The following is a 14,681-nucleotide window of genomic DNA, read 5'->3' as shown; positions in this document are numbered from 1 at the left end:
CTGTACTCAGATGTAATGGAGCGCTCTGGTGGGGCCCGGCATGAAGTACAGTGGCAATTTCGGGCCCCATCAGAGCGCTCCATGCCACCATTACATGTATAATATGGGGGGTGGGGGGGCCGGAGGGTCAAGTAAGGGGGGGGGGGCACGCACTCACACACACACGGCCGGCAGTTCCGTTTCTATAGTGAAGCAGGGAAACCTCTCTGCTCCCTGCTTCACTGATCTTCAGAGCTCAGGATCTCCCCCTGCTGGCCCCAGATCGCGCTGCTTCCTGTCACTGTGGGAGGAGACCTAAAAGCCCGGCAAGCTGCCTACTCTCATCAGGGAAGAAGGTAAGTATGTAAGAATTTTTTTTTCTAATGCTGCAGACTGGGGGCAAGGGGGCAAAGGGGCAGAGGGGCAGGGGGCAGAGGGGCAGAGGGGGGGGGGATTGATGGGAACAACTAGAGTGAGGGGGCACAAAAGTTGGCATCTCTACTGAGGGGCACCTAATCTGCCATAACTAATTTGAGGGGGCACCTAATGTGGCATAACTACTGTGAGGGGGCACATATAAAGGCATAACTATGAGGGGGCACATATGAAGGCATAACTACTGTGACGGGGCATGTAAGGCTACTTTCACACTAGCGTTCGGGCGGATCCGTTCTGAACGGATCCGATCATATTAATGCAGACGGAGGCTCCGTTCAGTACGGATCCGTCTGCATTAATAACTTAGAAAAAATTCTAAGTGTGAAAGCAGCCTGAGCGGATCCGTTCAGACTTTCAATGTAAAGTCAATGGGGGACGGATCCGCTTGAAGATTGAGCCATATGGTGTCATCTTCAAGCGGATCCGTTCCCATTGACTTACATTGTAAGTCTGAACGGATCCGCTCGCCTCCGCACGGCCAGGCGGACAGCTGAACGCTGCAAGCAGCGTTCAGCTGTCCGCCTGTCCGTGCGGAGGCGAGCGGAGCGGAGGCTGAACGCCGCCAGACTGATGCAGTCTGAGCGGATCCGCTCCATTCAGACTGCATCAGGGCTGGAGGGAGGCGTTCGGGTCCGCTCGTGAGCCCCTTCAAACGGAGCTCACGAGCGGACCGACGAACGCTAGTGTGAAAGGAGCCTAATCTGGCATAACCAATGTGAGGGGCACATATGTGAGCATATCTAATGTGAGGGGCACATAATCTGGCATAACCACTCTGAGGAGACACATATCTGGGCAAATTTACTTTGAGGGGGCACATAACCGGGCATAAATACTGTGAAGGGGCACATAATCTGGCATTATTACTGTGAGAGGACACGTAATCTGGCATAACCACTCTGAGGGGGCACATATGTGGGCATATTTACTTTGAGGGGGCACATAACTGGGCATAAATACTGTGAGGGGCACATAATCTGGCATTACTACTGTAAGGGGCATATAATCTGGCGTTACTAGGTGAGGGGCACATAGTCTGGCATTAATACTGTGAGGGGGCACATAATCTGGCATTACTACTGTAAGGGGACACATATTTGGCATAACTACTATGAGGGGGCACATATCTGGGCATAATTACTGTGACGGGAACAAAGGTGGGCATAACTACTGTGAGGGGCCACAAGGTGGGCATTAGTACCGTGTGGTTGCACTTAAGGGAAATGTCCTAGATTACCCTGCTACACATTGGCATGGCTCAGTCTTACAGGCCAGCTGGTGATTTCACAGGGGCAGTCACCATCCCTTCCTTATGTGATTATTCTTTTTTTCTCACCACAGGGACCTTGTTCTGGATCCAGCGGACATCACGCCGACGCCAGCGACACCCTGGATGAGGTAGGACCAGATTTTATTAGGACTGGGTGAGTGTAGCCATGCATTGGGCTTAGGGCTCTTTAACCACTTCAACCCCGCTAGGTGAAACCCCCTTCATGACCAGGCCACTTTTTACACTTCGGCACTACACTCCTTTCACCGTTTATCGCTCGGTCATGCAACTTACCACCCAAATGAATTTTACCTCCTTTTCTTCTCACTAATGGAGCTTTCATTTGGTGGTATTTTATTGCTGCTGACATTTTTACTTTTTTTGTTATTAATCAAAATGTAACGATTTTTTTGCAAAAAAATGACATTTTTCACTTTCAGCTGTGAAATTTTGCAAAAAAACCGACATCCATATATAAATTTTTCGCTAAATTTATAGTTCTACATGTCTTTGATAAAAAAAAAATGTTTGGGCAAAAAAAAAAAATGGTTTGGGTAAAAGTTATAGCATTTACAAACTATGGTACAAAAATGTGAATTTCCGCTTTTTGAAACTGCTCTGATTTTCTGAGCACCTGTCAAGTTTCCTGAGGTTCTACAATGCCCAAACAGTAGAAAAACCCCACAAATGACCCCATTTCGGAAAGTAGACACCCTAAGGTATTCGCTGATGGGCATAGTGAGTTCATAGAACTTTTTATTTTTTGTCACAAGTTAGTGGAAAATGATGATGATTTTTTATTTTTATTTTTTTCTTACAAAGTCTCATATTCCACTAACTTGCGACAAAAAATAAAAATTTCTAGGAACTCACCATGCCCCTCACAGAATACCTTGGGGTGTCTTCTTTCCAAAATGGGGTCACTTGTGGGGTAGTTATACTGCCCTGGCAATTTAGGGGCCCAAATGTGTGAGAAGAACTTTGCAATCAAAATGTGTAAGAAATGACCGGTGAAATCCGAAAGGTGCACTTTGGAATATGCGCCCCTTTGCCCACCTTGGCAGCAAAAAAGTGTCACACATGTGGTATCGCCGTACTCAGGAGAAGTTGGGGAATGTGTTTTGGGGTGTCATTTTACATATACCCATGCTGGGTGAGAGAAATATCTTGGGAAAAGACAACTTTTCCCATTTTTTTATACAAAGTTGGCATTTGACCAAGATATTTTTCTCACCCAGCATGGGTATATGTAAAATGACACCCCAAAACACATTCCCCAACTTCTCCTGAGTACGGCGATACCAGATGTGTCACACTTTTTTGCTGCCAAGGTGGGCAAAGGGGCACATATTCCAAAGTGCACCTTTCGGATTTTGCAGGCCATTTTTTACACATTTTGATTGCAAGGTACTTCTCACACATTTGGGCCCCTAAATTGCCAGGGCAGTATAACTACGCCACAAGTGACCCCATTTTGGAAAGAAGACACCCTAAGGTATTCCGTGAGGGGCACTGCGAGTTCCTAGAATTTTTTATTTTTTGTCACAAGTTAGCGGAAAATGATGATTTTTTTTTTTCTCTTTTTTCCTTACAAAGTCTCATATTCCACTAACTTGCGACAAAAAATAAAAAATTCTAGGAACTCGCCATGCCCCTCACGGAATACCTTGGGGTGTCTTCTTTCCAAAATGGGGTCACTTGTGGCGTAGTTATACTGCCCTGGCAATTTAGGGGCCCAAATGTGTGAGAAGAACTTTGCAATCAAAATCTGTAAAAAATGACCGGTGAAATCCGAAAGGTGCACTTTGGAATATGTGCCCCTTTGCCCACCTTGGCATCAAAAAAGTGTCACACATGTGGTATCGCCGTACTCAGGAGAAGTTGGGGAATGTGTTTTGGGGTGTCATTTTACATATAACCATGCTGGGTGAGAGAAATATCTTGGGAAAAGACAACTTTTCCCATTTTTTTATACAAAGTTGGCATTTGACCAAGATATTTTTCTCACCCAGCATGGGTATATGTAAAATGACACCCCAAAACACATTGCCCAACTTCTCCTGAGTACGGCGATACCAGATGTGTCACACTTTTTTGCTGCCAAGGTGGGCAAAGGGGCACATATTCCAAAGTGCACCTTTCGGATTTTGCAGGGCATTTTTTACACATTTTGATTGCAAAGTTCTTCTCACACATTTGGGCCCCTAAATTGCCAGGGCAGTATAACTACCCCACAAGTGACCCCATTTTGGAAAGAAGACACCCCAAGGTATTCCGTGAGGGGCATGGCGAGTTCCTAGAATTTTTTATTTTTTGTCGCAAGTTAGTGGAATATGAGACTTTGTAAGGAAAAAAGAAAAAAAAAGAAAAATCATCATTTTCCGCTAAATTGTGACAAAAAATAAAAAATTCTAGGAACTCGCCGTGCCCCCCACGGAATACCTTGGGGTGTCTTCTTTCCAAAATGGGGTCACTTGTGGCGTAGTTATACTGCCCTGGCAATTTAGGGGCCCAAATGTGTAAGAAGTACCTTGCAATCAAAATGTGTAAAAAATGGCCTGCGAAATCCGAAAGGTGCCCCTTTGCCCACCTTGGCTGCAAAAAAGTGTCACACATCTAGTATCGCCGTACTCAGGAGAAGTTGGGCAATGTGTTTTTGGGGGTCATTTTACATATACCCATGCTGGGTGAGAGAAATATCTTGGCAAAAGACAACTTTTCCCATTTTTTTATACAAAGTTGGCATTTGACCAAGATATTTATCTCACCCAGCATGGGTATATGTAAAATGACACCCCAAAACACATTCCCCAACTTCTCCTGAGAACGGCGATACCACATGTGTGACACTATTTTGCAGCCTAGATGCGCAAAGGGGCCCAAATTCCTTTTAGGAGGGCATTTTTAGACATTTGGATCCCAGACTTCTTCTCACGCTTTCGGGCCCCTAAAAAGCCAGGGCAGTATAAATACCCCACATGTGACCCCACTTTGGAAAGAAGACACCCCAAGGTATTCAATGAGGGGCATGGCGAGTTCCTAGAATTTTTTTTTTTTTTGCATAAGTTAGCGGATATTGATTTTTTTTTGTTTTTTTTCTCACAAAGTCTCACTTTCCGCTAACTTAGGACAAAAATTTCAATCTTTCATGGACTCAATATGCCCCTCACGGAATACCTTGGGGTGTCTTCTTTCCGAAATGGGGTCACATGCGGGGTATTTATACTGCCCTGGCTTTTTAGGGGCCCTAAAGCGTGAGAAGTCTGGAATATAAATGTCTAAAAATGTTTACGCATTTGGATTCCGTGAGGGGTATGGTGCGTCCATGTGAGATTTTATTTTTTGACACAAGTTAGTGGAATATGAGACTTTGTAAGAAAAAACAAAAACAAAAACAAACAAAAAATGTCCGCTAACTTGTGCCAAAAAAATGGCTGAATGGAGCCTTACCAGGGGGGGAGTGATCAATGACAGGGGGGTGATCAATGACAGGGGGGTGATCACCCATATAGACTCCCTGATCACCCCCCTGTCATTGATCACCCCCCCTGTAAGGCTCCATTCAGACATCCGCATGATTTTTTACGGATCCATGGATACATGGATCGGATCCACAGAACGCATGCGGACGTCTGAATGGAGCCTTACAGGGGGGTGATCAATGACAGGGGGTGATCAGGGTAATCAGGGTGATCACCCCCCTGTCACTGATCACCCCCCCTGTAAGGCTCCATTCAGACATCCGCATGATTTTTTACGGATCCATGGATACATGGATCGGATCCACAGAACGCATGCGGACGTCTGAATGGAGCCTTACAGGGGGGTTATCAATGACAGGGGGTGATCAATGACAGGGGGGTGATCAATGACAGGGGGTGATCAGGGAGTGTATATGGGTGATCACCCGCCTGTCATTGATCACCCCCCTGTAAGGCTCCATTCAGACGTCCGCATGATTTTTACGGATCCATGGATACATGGATCGGATCCGTAAAAATCATGCGGACGTCTGAATGGAGCCTGACAGGGGGGTGATCAATGACAGGGGGGTGATCAATGACAGGGGGTGATCAGGGAGTGTATATAGGTGATCACCCGCCTGTCATTGATCACCCCCCTGTAAGGCTCCATTCAGACGTCCGCATGATTTTTACGGATCCATGGATACATGGATCGGATCCGTAAAAATCATGCGGACGTCTGAATGGAGCCTGACAGGGGGGTGATCAATGACAGGGGGGTGATCAATGACAGGGGGTGATCAGGGAGTGTATATAGGTGATCACCCGCCTGTCATTGATCACCCCCCTGTAAGGCTCCATTCAGACGTCCGCATGATTTTTACGGATCCATGGATACATGGATCGGATCCGTAAAAATCATGCGGACGTCTGAATGGAGCCTGACAGGGGGGTGATCAATGACAGGGGGGTGATCAATGACAGGGGGTGATCAGGGAGTGTATATGGGTGATCACCCGCCTGTCATTGATCACCCCCCTGTAAGGCTCCATTCAGACGTCCGCATGATTTTTACGGATCCATGGATACATGGATCGGATCCGTAAAAATCATGCGGACGTCTGAATGGAGCCTGACAGGGGGGTGATCAATGACAGGGGGGTGATCAATGACAGGGGGTGATCAGGGAGTGTATATGGGTGATCACCCGCCTGTCATTGATCACCCCCCTGTAAGGCTCCATTCAGACGTCCGCATGATTTTTACGGATCCATGGATACATGGATCGGATCCGTAAAAATCATGCGGACGTCTGAATGGAGCCTGATAGGGGGGTGATCAATGACAGGGGGTGATCAGGGAGTGTATATGGGTGATCACCCGCCTGTCATTGATCACCCCCCTGTAAGGCTCCATTCAGATGTCCGCATGATTTTTACGGATCCATGGATACATGGATCGGATCCGTAAAAATCATGCGGACGTCTGAACGGAGCCTGACAGGGGGGTGATCAATGACAGGGCGGTGATCAATGACAGGGGGGTGATCAGGGAGTTTATATGGGGTGATCAGGGGTTTATAAGGGGTTAATAAGTGACGGGGGGGTGTAGTGTAGTGTAGTGTGGTGTTTGGTGGGACTGTACTGACCTACCTGTGTCCTCTGGTGGTCGATCCTAACAAAAGGGACCACCAGAGGACCAGGTAGGAGGTATATTAGACGCTGTTATGAAAACAGCGTCTAATATACCTGTTAGGGGTTAAAAAATTCGGATCTCCAGCCTGCCAGCGAGCGATCGCCGCTGGCAGGCTGGAGATCCACTCGCTTACCTTCCGTTCCTGTGAGCGCGCGCGCCTGTGCGCGCGCGTTCACAGGAAATTTCGGCTCTCGCGGGAGGACGCGTATATGCGTCCACCCAGAAGAGCAGGACCGCCGGCAGGACGCAATCCTGCGTACGGCGGTCCTGAGGAGGTTAACACAAGCGGATCCCGTGCGAGGAATCCGCTGCGTAAATGAGAGCCAAGCCCCGTTCCGGACAGCAGAGACACAGAGCATTAACATGACTGATTATGCTCCGTGCCTCTCTGTGATCTCTTTACTACAAAATCACAGAGACATAAAGTTGTCACCGTGATTTTGTAGTAAAAAGATCACAGTCAATCATGTCACTGCTCCGTGTCCCTGCTGTCTAGAATGGGGCTTGGCACTCAGTCACGCCGCGGATTAGCCGCACGGAAAGAGCCCTTAGTAAAAAAATCTGCCGGTTCTTTGAAAAAATGTTTGTACTGTGGCCCATAACACTATAGTTACACCACTGGTAGGGGAGGTAGTGGGGGGGGGGCTAGGAGGCAGGTTGGGGGGGGGGGGGGGCGACGGGGAGGGGGCCCCATAGATCAGTTTCGCACCGGGGCCCCATGGATTGTGTGTACGCCACTGAATACAACATATAATTAAAAAACATTGGCATTTTCTTAAAGAAGATAGATTGATAGGCTCATTGATCCCGATCACACCACACATTGTGTACAGTAAGGCCCCCAATTTAGGATTAAAGGTAGCCCCTACAATAAAAAAGAAGAAAACCAACAAACCCACGATACAGACAATGTTGGATATCAAAGGCTTCTATAGATGCGGCACTTGTATCAACTGCCGATCGACTAAGTTCCCACGAAAGACACAGGAAATAATATCCCCGACTAACCAACTCAGACATAAAATAAAAGAATACCTCACTTGTAATACTACTAGTGTTATTTACATAATAAGTTGTCCATGCAACAAAATCTATGTGGGAAGAACAAAAAGAACTTTAAAAAAAAGGATTGCAGAACATCTCAATAACATCAGGAAAGGCCACATGGACCACCCACTGTCAAAACATTTTAAAGAACATCACGGTCAACAAACAGATCTATGTTTTGCAGCGATAGAGAAAGTGGAAGTGGATTGGAGAGGAGGTAACCATGTGGAGAAAATGTCCAGAATAGAATCAAGATGGATTTTTGAACTGGACACCCTTATACCACATGGATTAAATGCAGAGTTAGAAATCTTTGGCTTCTTGTAGCAGATTAAAACCTGGGGTGGTTGCCTTCCACCGACACATGGTCAGATGGTATATTAATTACGTACATCGGACCGTGTCTTGGTGGACGGCACCCACCTCCCATTCAGCCACAATCTCGTGTTCATCCAATCTGACAACAGTCCTCCATGTTGGACTAAGTCAGTTTGATTCATCTACTTTTGGATGTAAAAAATATGCGAAGGTGCATTTATTTATTATATTTTTTACCAATTAAATATTTTTATATTCATTTATACATTTTAATTCATGTTATTGTGCATAACGAGAGTAAGGAAGCAAATAACACCAAATCCCTCATGCAAATGACTAAGGATGTAATTTCAGCAGCTTTTCTGAAAAAAACGCATCGACTCTAAAAAAAACGCATGGAAACCGCATCATTACCGCATATGCGTTTTTTTCAAAAATAGCAAGATTTCGATGTATTATACTTATGGAAGAAATGTGGGAGCTATATCTCTGATTGAATTTACTTTATCATTAAAATATTCAATTTTATCATTGAAGTATAGTACATTGTAATAATCCAGACCAGATTTTGTCACTATGGTACCTGGATTGTGATCCAGGACTGATCTTTGGGACATCTGGAACCAATTAACAAAGATGGTATAAAAAGGTGGTTTAGGGGGAGCCAGGTCACCACTGAGGAAGAAGTCAGCACCCCTTGGGACTTCGAAACGCGTCTGGGAGGAACCTGGACCCCACATTACCACCATTTTTGGCGTACGCAAGGAGATCTACAGCTACACCTCCCTTACCAATAACCTCCTAAGTTATCAACTCGTCCTACATCAAGTTCGAAAACTCCTCAGAGTGAGACACTCTGATTTACAAGCAAGGAGAAATCGAATATTTGGGACGCTGAGGAAACGGTGACTGAACAAACCGTATTGAGAAGTGGAGGTAAGGGATTTAAATAGCTTGAAAAAAGGTGGGACGCCACCTAGAGCTAACAACTTCTGAACTCTAATCCGATAAGTTCCATGAACTGTGATATATGCATATTCGGAATAACTTCTACTATTAAATGCGAAAATCCTGCGACTGCACTACATTAATGATAATTGGTGATTATTTTATACCGAATGAATGGTGACATTCGATCAATTTCTCATTGAAAACTATTGAGCAATAACACATTCAGTGCTCTAGTGCTGAGAATTTAACTCTCTGGACCCATTCAATCAGATTACAGACAAGTACCCATTTGCTGTCTGATGTGTGTTTATATATACACTATAAGTGATTTTTATATTGTCAATTGTGACTTTTTATTATTATGTTATTTAATTTCTGTACAAATTACGTACTTTGTATGACATTTTAAGTATTTTATTGCATCAATAAAGCGACTTGTTTTGAGCAAAATTCCCAGATATTGAGTGCCATATCTCCAATATTATTTGAAATTCTTTACTTTCTGGTGTTTGGAGTTCACACCTAGATATTGAGCACCTCTCCATCCTACGGAGTAGTAGAGCCACTCCATTTTTGTAAAAGATATCTGAATTTCACTGATTTCTCTTTTGCAGGGGTGCAGTATTTTACAGTAATGAGATACAGCAGTATGCCGTTCCTTTTCCTGGGGCAGATCCGGCTGTTGTCGAGAGAACCCAACGTTAACTCCATGAGAAACTGCAGGAGACTCCTGTGAGTTTAAAGTGTGGCAGTGTTGTCTGTATTCATGCAAAAGGTTGGACCAATTTCTATAAAGTTGATGCTCTAAGTATGTTTTTGCAACCACACTGGGTCACATATCAGTCCCCTAGTCTCCAACCTAGGACCAGCCCTACAAATGCTAAATTAAGAATTAGTATAATTAAAGAGGTTCTACAGTTTGTTTTACCGACACCCGGGACCCCTGCCGATCAGCTGTTTGAGAAGGCAGTGGCGCTCCAGCAGCGCCGCGGCCTTCTCACTGTTTACTGCTGGCCCAGTGACATCACGACTAGTATCACTGGCCTGGGTGTGGCTAAGCTTTTCACTTGAATAGAGCTTACCCCGTCCAGTCCAGTTGATACAAGTCGTGACGTCATTGGGCCTGCGGTAAACAGTGAGAAGGCCACGGCGCTGCAGGAGCGCTTCTGCTTTCTCAAACAGCTGATCGGCAGGGGTCCCGGGTGGCGGACCCCCGCCGGTCAGATGCTGATGATCTATCCATAGGATGTAACAAACTGTAGAACCCCTTTAATTGCTGGTGCTATGTAACCACTCTCTCACAGCTCCACTTGTGCAAAATTATTGAAAGGGTATGTATGTTCTGCCTTCGGACTAGAGCAAAGCAAAATTGCAGGTAAAACAAATCATCCTCAGGCAACACAAAGTAGGATGTGAATAGCTAAAAAGAAAGGGAGGGTAAATTTTGCAGAATGGCACAAGAGACACTTGACTTTCTCTGCCCCAGAGGTGGAAACTGAATGGTTAGATCAGGCCCTACCTGGAAAAGGAGAGGACCCCTTCTAATACCATTTCTAATAGAGTTTGGTTGGTTACTTGTCCTCCCAATAATGTAGATTCTATCCACAGAAAATTTGACAGACAAAGACAGCAGGTAGACATTTAAAGAATAGATCATGTAAAAAATAGATATTTGGTATCACTGAGGTAAAGCCATTTAGAAAAAAAATAAAAATATTTGGAAATTCTAAACAGCACCTTCACGATTTCACAGGGCATTTTTTACACATTTGGATTTCAAACTACTTCTCACGCATTAGGGCCCCTAAAATGCCAAGGCAGTATAACTACCCCACAAGTGACCCCATTTTGGAAAGAAGACACCCTAAGGCAGTGATGGCGAACCTTTTACAGACCAAGTGCCCAAACTGCAACATAAACCCACTTATTTATCCCAAAGTGCCAACACTGCAATTTACCTTGAATACTACAGTCCAATATAGAATATCTTCCATGTACTTTATCATTTATCTACAATATCCTGCCTACATTCAGTGTGCTGCCTGTGCTGTTCATGGTGCGCCCTGCGCTAATGACTGACAGGAGAAGTATAAGGCATATCGGTACAACATAGATGTTTTCCAGGGTGCGGGTGCCCACATAGAGGGCTCTGAGTGCCGCCTCTGGCACCCGTGCCATAGGTTCGCCATCACTGCCCTAAGGTATTCGCTGATGGGCTTTTTGAAGCAGCTCTGACTTTCTGAGCACCTGTCATGTTTCCTGAGGTTCTACAATGCCCAGACAGTAGAAAACCCCCACAAATGACCCCATTTCAGAAAGTAGACACCCTAAGGTATTCGCTGATGGGCATAGTGAGTTCATAGAAGGTTTTTATTTTTTGTCACAAGTTAGCGGAAAATGATGATTTATTATTATTATTATTATTATTATTTTTTCTTATAAAGTCTCATATTCCACTAACTTATGACAAAAAATAAAAACTTCCATGAACTCACTATGCCCATCACGAAATACCTTGGGGTGTCTTCTTTCCAAAATAGGGTCACTTATGGGGTAGTTATACTGTTCTGGCATTTTAGGGGCCCTAAGGCGTGAGAAGAAGTTTGGAAATTCTTGGCTGCAAAAAAGTGCCACACATGTGGTATCGCCGTTTTCAGGAGAAGTTGGGCAATGTGTTTTGGGGTGTCTTTTTACATATACCCATACTGGGTGAGAGAAATATCTCTCTAAAAGTCAACCTTTCAATGTTTTTTATACAAATTTTTCATTTTAGAGAGATATTTCTCTCACCCAGCATGGGTATATGTAAAAAGACACCCCAAAACACATTGCCCAACTTCTCCTGAAAACGGCGATACCACATGTGTGACACTTTTTTGCAGCCAAGATGCGCAAAGGGGCCCAATTTCCAATGAGTACTTTCAGGATTTCACAGGGCATTTTTACGAATTTAGATTCCAAACTATTTCTCACACATTAGGGCCCCTAAAATGCCAGGGCAGTATAACTACCCCACAAGTGACCCCATTTTAAAAAGAACACACCCTAAGGTATTCGCTGATGGGCATAGTGAGTTCATAAAAGTTTATATTTTTGGTCACAAGTTAGCGGAAAATTATGATTTTTATTTTTTAATTTTTTTTCTTATAAAGTCTCATATTCCACTAACTTGTGACAAAAATTAAAAACTTCCATGAACTCACTATGCCCATCACGAAATACCTTGGTGTCCTCTTTCCAAAATGGGGTCACTTGTGGGGTATTTATACTGCTTTGGCATTTTAGGGGCCCTAATGCTTGAGAAGTAGTTTGAAATGCAAATGTGTAAAAAATGCCCTGTGAAATCCTAAAGATGCTCTTTCGAATTTGGGCCCCTTTGCCCACCTAGGCTGCAAAAAAGTGTCACACATGTGGTATTGCCGTACTCAGAAGAAGTAGGGCAACATGTTTTGGGGTGTATTTTTACATATACCCATGCTGGGTGAGAGAAATATCTCCTCTAAAAGTCAACTTTTCCCATTTTCTTTATACAAAGTTGTCATTTGACACAGATATTTATTTCACCCAGCATGGGTATATGTAAAAAGACACCCCAAAACACATTGCCCAACTTCTCCTGAGTACAGCGATACCACATGTGTGACACTTTTTTGCAGCCTAGGGGTGCAAAGGGGCACAAATTCCTTTTAGGAGGGCATTTTTAGACATTTGGATTCCAGACTTCTTCTCACGCTTTAGGGCCCCTAAAATGCCAGGGCAGTATAAATACCCCACATGTGACCCTATTTTGGAAAGAAGACATCCCAAGGTATTTTGTGATGGGCATAGTGAGTTCATGGAAGTTTTTATTTTTTGTCACAAGTTAGTGGAATATGAGACTTGGTGGGGTCATTTGTGGGGTGTTTGTACTGCCCTGGCATTTGAGGGTCTCCGCAATCATTACATGTATGGCCAGCATTAGGAGTTTCTGCTATTCTCCTTAGGTCTCATGAACACAACCGTTTGTTTATTTTTCGGCCCGCAAAAACAGGTTCTGTGGTCCGTGTCCGTTTTTCCTTCCGTGAGTCTTCCTTTTCTCCATTTTTGGAGGATCCACGGACATGAAGGAAAAAGTCGTTTACAATGCAAGTCAATGGGGACGGATCCGTTTGACGTTGACACAATATGGTGCAATTGCAAACGGATCCTTCCCCATTGACTTTCAATGTAAAGTCAGGAGTCCCTATTATACCATCGGATCTGAGTTTTCTCCAATCCGATGGTATATTTTAACTTGAAGCGTCCCCATCACCATGGGAATGCCTCTGTGTTAGAATATGCCATCGGATTAGAGTTACATCATGAAAACTCATATCCGACAGTATATTCTAACACAGAGGCGTTCCCATGGTGATGGGGTGATGGGGACGCTTCAAGTTAGAATATACTACGAACTATGTACCTGCTGCCTGGTAGCACCCGATCTCTTACAGGGGGGTGTGATCCCCACAATTAACCCCTCAGGTGCCGCACCTGAAGGGGTTAATTGTGCATATCTTAGCCCCCTGTAAGAGATCAGCATATCTTAGCCCCTCCCTCCCCAGTTTTAATTTCATTGGTGGCCAGTGTGCGCCCCCCCTGGCTCCCCCTCCCTCCCACTATTGTATTATGCGCCCCCCCCCCCCACTATTGTATTGTGCGGCTCCCCCCTCGCTCTATTGTATTATCATTGGTGGCCAGTGTGCGGCCCCCCCTCCCTTCCTCTATTGTATTATCATTTGTGGCCCGTGTGCGGCCCCCCTCTCTCTATTGTATTAATATCATTGGTGGCCAGTGTGCGGCCTCCCCTCTCCCCCCCCCCCCAATTATTGGTGACAGTGGAGCGTTCCGATCGGAGTCCCAGTTTAATCGCTGGGGCTCCGATCGGTAACCAAGGACGCTACTGCAGTCCTGGTTGCCATGGTTACTTAGCAATATTAGAAGCATCATGCTTACCTGCTGCGCTATCTATGACCGGCCAGGAGCTCCTCCTACTGGTAAGTGTCAGGTCTGTGCGGTGCATTGCTTAATGATCTGTCACTTACCAGTAGGAGGAGCTCCCGGCCGGTCACAGACAGCACAGCAGGTAAGTATGATGCTTCTAATATTGCTAAGTAACCATGGCAACCAGGACTACAGTAGCGTCCTGGTTGCCATGGTTACCGATCGGAGCCCCAGCGATTAAACTGGGACTCCGATCGGAACTCTCCGCTGCCACCAATGATCAGGGGGGTGAGAGGGGGGGCCACCAATGATATTAATACAATAGAGGGAGGGAGGGAGGTGGGTCGGGGGGGGCGCAAACTGGCACCAATGATAATACAATAGAGGGAGGGAGGGAGGGCCCGCGGGGGCCGCACTGGCCACCAATGATATTAACACAATAGAGGGAGGGGGGGCCGTGGGGGTCCGGACTGGCCACCAATGAAATTAAAACTGGGGAGGGAGGGAGGTATGCCCCCTGCTGCCTGGCAGCCCCTGATCTCTTACAGGGGGCTATG

At 45.3% G+C, this 14,681-nt stretch overlaps 1 pseudogene; it reads left to right on the top strand.

Annotated features, from left to right (window-relative positions):
- Positions 1-14,681, top strand: part of LOC122935435 — a 178,709-nt pseudogene that overhangs the window by 109,903 nt on the left and 54,125 nt on the right.

The sequence above is a fragment of the Bufo gargarizans genome, chromosome 4, assembly GCF_014858855.1.
Source record: "Bufo gargarizans isolate SCDJY-AF-19 chromosome 4, ASM1485885v1, whole genome shotgun sequence".
NCBI lineage: Eukaryota > Metazoa > Chordata > Amphibia > Anura > Bufonidae > Bufo > Bufo gargarizans.
The sequence above is the reverse complement of the archived record's forward strand: the minus strand, read 5'-3'. Positions and strand labels throughout refer to the sequence as shown.